Genomic DNA, 9,217 nt, shown 5'->3' on the forward strand with positions numbered 1-9,217 from the left:
TAGGTACATGTTTCATAACATCATCAGGCCTCTAAGGGCATCCCATCATATCATCTCGGCCACTGTGGGCAAAATCATCAACGTATACCAACTGATCAGGTGGTGTTGCATATATAACGACGTAACCTTTTTCCCATATCTCATATAAATATAATATACATATATACATGTATATAACGCCATCTAGTCATGGGTCAATGTACATGTCTAAATGCATGAAATGCATAAGAAATACGTTAATAAGATTTTCTCGGAATGCCAGAAAAACCAATATGACTTTCGGATAAACTTTATCAAATAGGTATTTTTCTGAGACCCATGAAAAGAAGATATAATAATAATTCACATGGGAATCAAGAGTATAGACACTACTAGTATTTTTATGAATAGAGTCATTTATGAGAGTTGCGTATTATGCTTGTTTCATTTGTATTATCTGCATCATGCCAAAAATAAAGAAAGGATAATCTTAACATACGTGGAGTAGGGAAAATATCTGAAGGATATTCTTGGTAAAGATTGTACCGTACTCCTTTAGAACTGCAAAATTTTACGTTGCTAAGGATCTAATAATTTTCGTTGGAATCGTTTAGTTGTAAAAAGATTTTGTTGGAAGCTTGTTGGACTAGCGTCTGCTTTTGAATTTCTAAAGGGAAGAAAGGTATATGATCTCTTACTTTTCTTTAATAAATGAAAGAAATATACACTCTTTCTTGGAAAGAAAACATGCTCAAACGTGGTTGCTGGAAAATAAGGCTAATGGTGTGAAATTAGTATACTTAGAAGGTGAAAATATGGATATAGTGCCTTATCTCTCTATCTATACAACATGTAAGTTAGGCATATCCAAATAAAACCAACTTGTATAAATGAAACCAAGAATGTCTTTACATGTTTATGTCTTACGCGTTAATATCTCACCACTTTAGATAGCCACCTAATAAAGAATGAGTAAGAGTCATGCTATATGGTTTAGCAAATTCTGACGCGTTACATTTCTTGGGGGGGATTATTTTAGGCTTATCTCATAATTTTAATAATTAATTAGGTAATATTCCGTTACCCGGTAAGTAATCAATTACCCGCATAATTTAAAAATTGCCTTAAATTACTTAAAATTCTATTTATTTTTAATATACTTTATATATACGTTATACGTTATACTACCGTGGTCATATGGTACCTTGCCTGGTATTAGTCCATAAATAACGGGTACTAACGCTCGGCCCGTATTTTATCCCAACATGCCAAACTTGGACGACAATTCATTTTCTTGACTTGCTTCCCCTCTCACCTTCACGAATTTACTCATCTTTTGTTTAAAATAGCATAATCCATATAATCTCCAAATAATCTCTTTCCTTGGACTAATGTCAATTACCTTACGACAAATTCAACGTACAATACTACGGGGTGTAACATCGTCGTAACTTAATACTGCGAGGCATAATATCATCGTAATGTAATACTGCATGATGTAATATTGCGGGGCGTAACATCATTCCCCCCTTTAGAACATTCATCCTCGAATATTAACTAATGCTCTTATCATTTTCATAACCTATAGCTCTTGTGAATACCTTAATACTCTCCTTGCCATTTAGGTAGTTGTTCTATGAATAAATCCAAAGTCTAGGGTATTCCCCCTTTAATCCTCTTTCTCATACCACAACTTGTGGTCGAAATTTTTCAATCTCGTAACTGTTGCTACCTCCTGTCATGTAGCCTGTATGATTCTGACCTTGTAAGTGCGCCTATGCGATTCACCTTTCCTTTTTCCTTTTAGCTTTTAGTCAATCTCTAGGCCTTACTTTGTAAACATATACAAGGCTTAATAGGATACCTCTCTGGGCCTCTGTAGGTGTACTGAAGTTCTTTGTTTGATACTTTGTAGAACTTGCGAATATGGCCATATCTTATTTCATAGATCTGGTTATCCATTTATATGACTTTACTGCATTTACATGGATTATACTATACCATAATTTTCACTTCAATGTATCGTTACTAAGGTATGCTTACCAAGCTCCCAGTTACTTTTGTTGCCTATCCATTAGGTATAAATCTCAATCCTTTAATGCACCTTCATTACCGTTAGTCTTAAGAATCATGGCCTAATTTTATGTCATACTCTGTAACTTGTATTTGTCCATTGTTGATTCACCTCAATGTTGATCTATAATCCTCCACTTGAAGACTTGAAAATTCTTACGTAATACATTGCCGCTAGGGCTTACGTTACATTGAGGAATATTTGAAGTGATTTCCATAATCGTATTTCATAGTGTCTCAATGTGATTCACCTTATGGGGGTATCCTAATTTCGTGCCTCCAGCGAAATCTTTTCTCCTTCTCTTCTTTTTTTTCATTTTTTTTTCAAATAATTATTCAAACGAAGGCCCAAACGTCATCCTTTATCTATCACAGTTATACCCTCATTTTATTACCAGGTCAGCATTTCATTCTTTCTAAATGTTATTAATCTTAGATTCCTTTGAGTTCATTCATGCTATACTGAATTTTCAATAATTTAGAGAAACCATTATCTCTCTTATTTTCATGGACTTAATGTCACGACCCCAAATACTCAGTCGTGATGGCACCTATCACATTACTAGGCAAGCCAACCCAAACCATCAATCACATCAAATTTCTTTTATAAAACCATTTTTTCCAACATAGGATTAAATACCGGTTTTCATAAGAAGTGTTTAAAACAGCTAAAATAATGCGGAATCTAGAAAAAAAACATAAGACAACACAGCCCTAAATATCTGGTGTCACGAGTCTAGAGCCTCTACTAAATAACTGACTGTCTGATACAACAAAAGTCTAGCAAAATGTGGAAAAAGAATAAGATAAGAAGGAGATACCAAGGTTGCGGACGCCATGCAGCTACCTTGAAATCTCCGGCAACCTCTGAATCAGCTGAGAACCCTAACTCTACCACTCGAGCACCTGGATCTGCACACAAGGTGTAGAGAGTAACGTGAGTACGCCAACTCAGTAAGTAACTAAAGTAAATAAGGACTGAAAGCAGTGACGAGCAATTCGAATAAAACATATAACTGAATAATCAACACGATATCGGATCAATGTTACTATTTAAAAACCAAATTTGTCATAAATCAACATTTTTAGTTTAAAACACTTGAAATCATATACTTAGCAATATTTCCTACAGAGGTTTGTTTAAAAAAAGAGTGAAATCAGTGAAATCATCATGAACAGGCCCCTCGGGCAAGGAATCACTCAGAATATGGCCCCTCGGGCAGCCTCTTAGTCACTCGTGACTCAACTCTCGTCACTCAGTACTCACTCTCAGCACTCGGCTCATTAGTATCTCATAATAATAGAAATCATAGTAACCACTGCGGCGTGCAGCCCGATCCATAATTTATAGTTGACTACGCTCACTGGGGGGTGTGTAGACTCCGGAGGGGCTCCTACGGCCCAAGTGTCATATCATTGTGGCGCGCAGCCCGATCCAATATACATATCGTTGCGGCGTGCAGCCCGATCCATATAAGTATTGTTGCAGTGTGTAGCCCGATCCATAATGTATACATATCATATCCTCACTATTAGGTTCTAAACCTCTCTCAGTCATTAACCTCACAGCCTCTCGGGCACAATAATAGAAATTAGGGAACTCAGCCCAAACAGTCCTCACAATTAAAAGTGGAAAGATAAAACCAGTTTTAAACATTTGAATAGGAAAAACATGACTGAGGATATGTTTTTTAGCAAATAAAGCCAGGAAAAATAGTCAAAATGCCCCTAAGGGTTTCTACAGGTCGGCATAAGGCCCCAAACATGGCACACAGCCCATAATACAGTATAAATATCCAAAATATGGAATAATATAATATTTCCAAATCAAATACGCGGCTTAGTAGTTGCTACGGGACGGACCAAGGCACAATCCCTACCGATGCACGCCCACACGCTCGTCACCTAGCATGTGCGTCACCGCATTTATCAAAACAAGTCAAATACCGGGGTTTGTACCCTTAGTTCTAGATTTACAATGGTTACTTACCTCAAACAGGTGAAAATACTACTCTGCGACGCCTTTTCCCCTCGAATCGGCATCCACTCATGTCGAAGCTATTTAAAATCAGAATCACGACGTCAAAATATGCCAAGGGAACGAAGCCCAAGCGAAAACAATCAAATAATACCAAGAATCCCGAAATTACCAAAACCCAACCCATGGGCCCACATTTCGGAATTCGATAATTTTTACATCAACGGAATCCTTATCCTCCCACGAGTCCATACATATCAAGAACACTGAAATCGGAGTCCAAATGACCCCTCAAATCCCCATTTAAAGGTCTTTTAATCTCAAGCCCTAATCCCCAATGTTTCTTCCTTAATCTCCACTAAAACCATGATTAAACAATGAAAAAATGATCTTAAACCCAAGTAATTAAGCTTAGGGAACTTACCCAACTGATATCCTTTGATTCCTCTCGAAATCCTATGCCTTAGCCTCTTTCCCATCTTCAAAAATGATGAACTTGGAAAAATTTCGTGAAGAATACAATATATACCTTCTAGCCAGGGATTTTTGCATCTGCGATCCTTTAACTGCTTCTGCGGTACTGCATATGCGGCCAAACCGCCGCTTCTGCGGTCCTTCACTTAAAGTCCCATTGCCGCTTCTGCGCTCAGCCTTCCGCACTTGTGACTCCGCAGGTGCGGTCCTACACCGCATCTGCAGTTCCTAGCAAGTCCTCAAATTCTGCTTATGTCGCTCCTCTCCCGCATGTGCGGCACCGCACCTGCGGTCCCCAATCCATAGGTGCGAAAATATCAGAAGCAGCAAATTCAGCAGCTGCAACAAAAATCTAACTTCTCTGTTAACCATCCGAAATTACCTCGAGGCCCCTGGGACTTCAACCAAAACCACAAACATATCCTAATACCTTATCCAAACTTGTTCCAATCATTAAATCACTACAAATAACATCAAATCGCCCAAAACACATCGGATTCAAGCCAAACTTTCTAAAATCTTCCGAATTTCGCTTTTGATCAAAAACCCAACCAAACCACGTCCGAATGACTTGAAATTTTGCACACACATCCCAAATGACATAATGAAGCTACTGACACTCTCAAAATTCCATTCCGACCCCTATATCAAAATCTCGCCTACCAACGGGAAATCGCCAAAATATCAACTTCGTCAATTCAAGCCTAATTCTACTCCGACCCTCTAAACCCATTCCGATCACACTCCTAAGTCTCAAATCACCTCCCGAAGCTAACCGAACCACCTGAACTCAAATCTGAGCCCTCTAACACATAAGTCAACATCTGATTGACTTTTCCAACTTAACTTTCATTAAAAGAGACTAAGTGTCTCAAACCTTACCAATATTATTCCGAATTCGATCCGACCACCGATACCACAAAACACGGATAACGAAGCATAAAGAAGCAAAAATGGGGGAAACAGAGCGGTAACTCATGAGATGACTGGTCGGGTCATCATATCCTCCCCAACTTAAACAAACGTTCGTCCTCGAACGAGTCAAGAAACATACCTGAAGCCTCAAACAAGTGAGGATATCTGCTCCGCATTTCCCGTTTGGTCTCCCAGGTAGCCTCCTCCACAGGTCGACCTCTCCACTACACCTTTGTTGAAGCTATATCCTTTGACCTCAACTTCCGAACCTGACGACCCAAAATAGCTACTGGCTCCACATCATAGGTCAAATCATCATCCAACTAAACCGTGCTGAAATCTAGAACATGAGACGGATCCCCGATGTATTTCCGGAGCATGGAAACATGGAATACAAGATGCACACTCGACAAGCTGGGTGGCAAAGCAAGCTCATAAGCCACCTCCCCAATACTCCGAAGCACCTCAAAAGGTTCAATGAACCTCAAACTCAATTTCCCTTTTTTCCTGAATCTCATAACACACTTCATGGGCGAAACTTTCAATAGAACCTTTTCACCAACCATGTAGGACACATCCCGAACCTTCCTGTCAGCATAACTCTTTTGCCTCAACTGCGTTGTACGAAACCTTTCCTGAATCACCTTCACCATTTCTAAAGCATCCTGCACCAAGTCTGTCCCCAATAATCTAGCCTCACCAGGCTCGAACCAACCAATTGGAGATCCACACCGTCTCCCATACAAAGCCTCATAAAGAGCCATCTGAATACTCGATTGGTAGTTGTTGTTATAAGCAAACTCTGCAAGCAGTAGAAACTGAACCCATGATCCTCCAAAATCAATGACACAAGCATGCAACATGTCCTTCAATATCTGAATAGTGCGCTCGGACTGCCCGTCCGTATGAGGGTGAAAAGTTGTGTTCAACTCAACCTGAGTACCCAACTCTCATTGTATAGACCTCCAAAACTGTGATGTAAACTGAGTGCCCCTATCCGAAATGATGGAAACTAGGACATCATGCAAACGGACAATCTCTCGGATATAGATCCCTGCCAACCGCTCTGAAGAATAGGTAGTACACACCGGAATGAAGTGCACGGACTTGGTCAGTCGATCCACAATCACCCAAATAGCATCGAACCTCTTCAAAGTCCATGGAAGTCCAACTACAAAGTCCATAGTGATCCTCTACCACTTCCACTCAGGAATAACCATTTGTTGAAGCAAGCCACCCGGTCTCTGATGCTCATAGTTCACCTGCTGACAATTGAGACACCGAGGTACAAATCCCACAATATCTTTCTTCATTCTTATCCACCAATAGTGTTGCCTCAAATCCTGATACATTTTCACGGCACCCGGATGAATAGAATATCGCGAGCTATGGGCCTCTTCCAGAATCAACTCCCAAAGCCCATCCACATTGGGCACACTAATCCGGCCCCGCATCCTCAACACCCCATCATCACCAATGGTCACATCTCTGGCATCATCAGGCTGAACTTTGTCCTTAAGGACAAGCAAGTGCGGATCATCATACTGGCGCTCTCTGATGCAATCGTGTAAGGAAGACCGAGAAACCACACAAGCCAATACCCGACTGGGATCCAAAACATCTAACCTCAAGAACCGATTGGCCAAGTCCTGAACATCAGCCGCAAGAGGTCTCTCCCCAATTGGAATATATGCCAAACTTCCCATACTCACTGCCTTTCGGCTCAAAGCATCGGCCACCACATTGGCCTTCCCGGGATGGTACAATATAATGATATCATAATCCGTAAGCAACTCCAACCATCTCCTTTACCTCAAATTAAGATCCTTTTGCTTGAACAAGTGCTGAAGACTGCGGTGATCAGTGAACGCCTCACAAGACATGTCATACAAGTAATGCCTTCAAATCTTCAATGCATGAACTATGACAGCCAACTCCAAATCATGAACGGGGTAGTTCTTCTCATGGGGCTTCAACTGACGAGAAGCATAAGCAATAACTCTACCTTCCTGCATCAAAACACAACCAATGCCAACTCTCGAAGCATCACAATACACGGTATATAAACCTGAAGCTGATAGCAAAACTAACACTAGGGCTATGGTCAAAGCTGTCTTGAGCTTTTGAAAGCTCTCCTCACACTCGTCCGACCATACAAATGAATCACCCTTCTGAGTCAACTTGGTCAAGGGCGATGCGATAGATGAGAATCCTTGAACAAACTGGCGATAATAGCCTGCCAAGCCAAGAAAGCTGCGAATCGTTATGGCTGAGGACGGTCTAGGACAACTCTGAACCGCCTCTATCTTCTTCGGATCAACTTGAATACCCTCGCTAGACACCACGTGCCCTAAGAAAGCCACTGAACTGAGCAAAAACTCACACTTGGAGAATTTTGCATAAAGTTTCTCCTCCCTCAATCTCTGCAACACAACTCTCAAATGCTCTGTGTGTTCCTCCTGACTACGTGAATACACCAGAATATCATCAATGAAAACTATGACAAACGAGTTAAGATAAGGCCGGAACACATTGTTCATCAAATGCATGAATGCTGCTAGGGCATTGGTCAGCCCAAAAGACATCACCAAGAACCCATAATGACCATATCAGGTCCTAAAAGCTGTCTTAAGAATATCCGAGTCTCTGATCTTCAACTGGTGATAACCTGAATGGAGATCAATCTTGGAGAACACTCTCGCTTCCTGAAGCTGGCCGAATAAATCATCAATGTGAGGCAAAGGATACTTGTTCTTAATTGTTAATTTTTTCAATTGCCTATAATCAATGCACATTCTCATAGTGTCATCCTTCTTCTTCACAAATAGAACAGGTGCACCCCAAGGTGACACACTAGGCCGAATGAACCCTTTATCAAGGAGTTCCTGAAGTTGTTCTATTAATTTTTTCAACTTCGCTGGTGCCATACGATACGGCAGAATAGAAATGGGCTGAGTGCCCAGCACCAGGTTAATACCAAAATCAATGTCCTTGTCCGGTGGCATGCCCGGCAGGTCTACAGGAAACATATCGGGAAAATCCCTCACAATTAGGACAAAATCAATACTGGGAGTTTCATTTTTGACATCCCTCACAAAGGCTAGATACAAAAGACATCTATTCCCAACCATACGTTGGGCTTTCAAGAATGAGATCACTCTACTGGGAACATGATCAATCGCACCTCGCCACTCGATCCATGGAAAACCCGGTACAGCCAATGTGATTGTCTTGGCATGACAGTCCAGAATAGCACGACGCGGAGATAACCAGTCCATCCCCAAAATGATATCGAAATCCACCATACACAATAATAAAAGATCCACTCGGGTCTCCAGACCCCAAATAGTCACCATACATAACTGGTACACACGGTCTATGACAACAGTATCGCCCACTGGAGTAGATACATGAACAAGTGAAATAAGAGACTCACGGGGCGTATCCAAATAACAGGCAAAGTATGATGACACATAGGAAAAGGTGGAACCAAGATAAAATAATACAGAGGTATCTCTGTGGGAGACTGAAACAATACCTGAAATCATGACATCTGAAGCAGCAAAATTTGATCTACCCGAAAGAGCATAGAAACGGGCCTGACCACCACCTGATCGATCTCCCCCTCTAGGGCGACCCCTAGCTGACTAACCTCTACCCCTAACTGGTTGGGCGGGTGGTGAATTAACTGGAGCAGAAGTCGAGGGTTGATCCCTCTACTGAGACTGACCATCACGAAGATGAGGACACTGCCTCCTCATATGCCCAAACTCTCCACATTCATAACAACTCACCGGT

This window comes from Nicotiana sylvestris, chromosome 10 (assembly GCF_000393655.2).
Source record: "Nicotiana sylvestris chromosome 10, ASM39365v2, whole genome shotgun sequence".
NCBI classification, from domain to species: domain Eukaryota; kingdom Viridiplantae; phylum Streptophyta; class Magnoliopsida; order Solanales; family Solanaceae; genus Nicotiana; species Nicotiana sylvestris.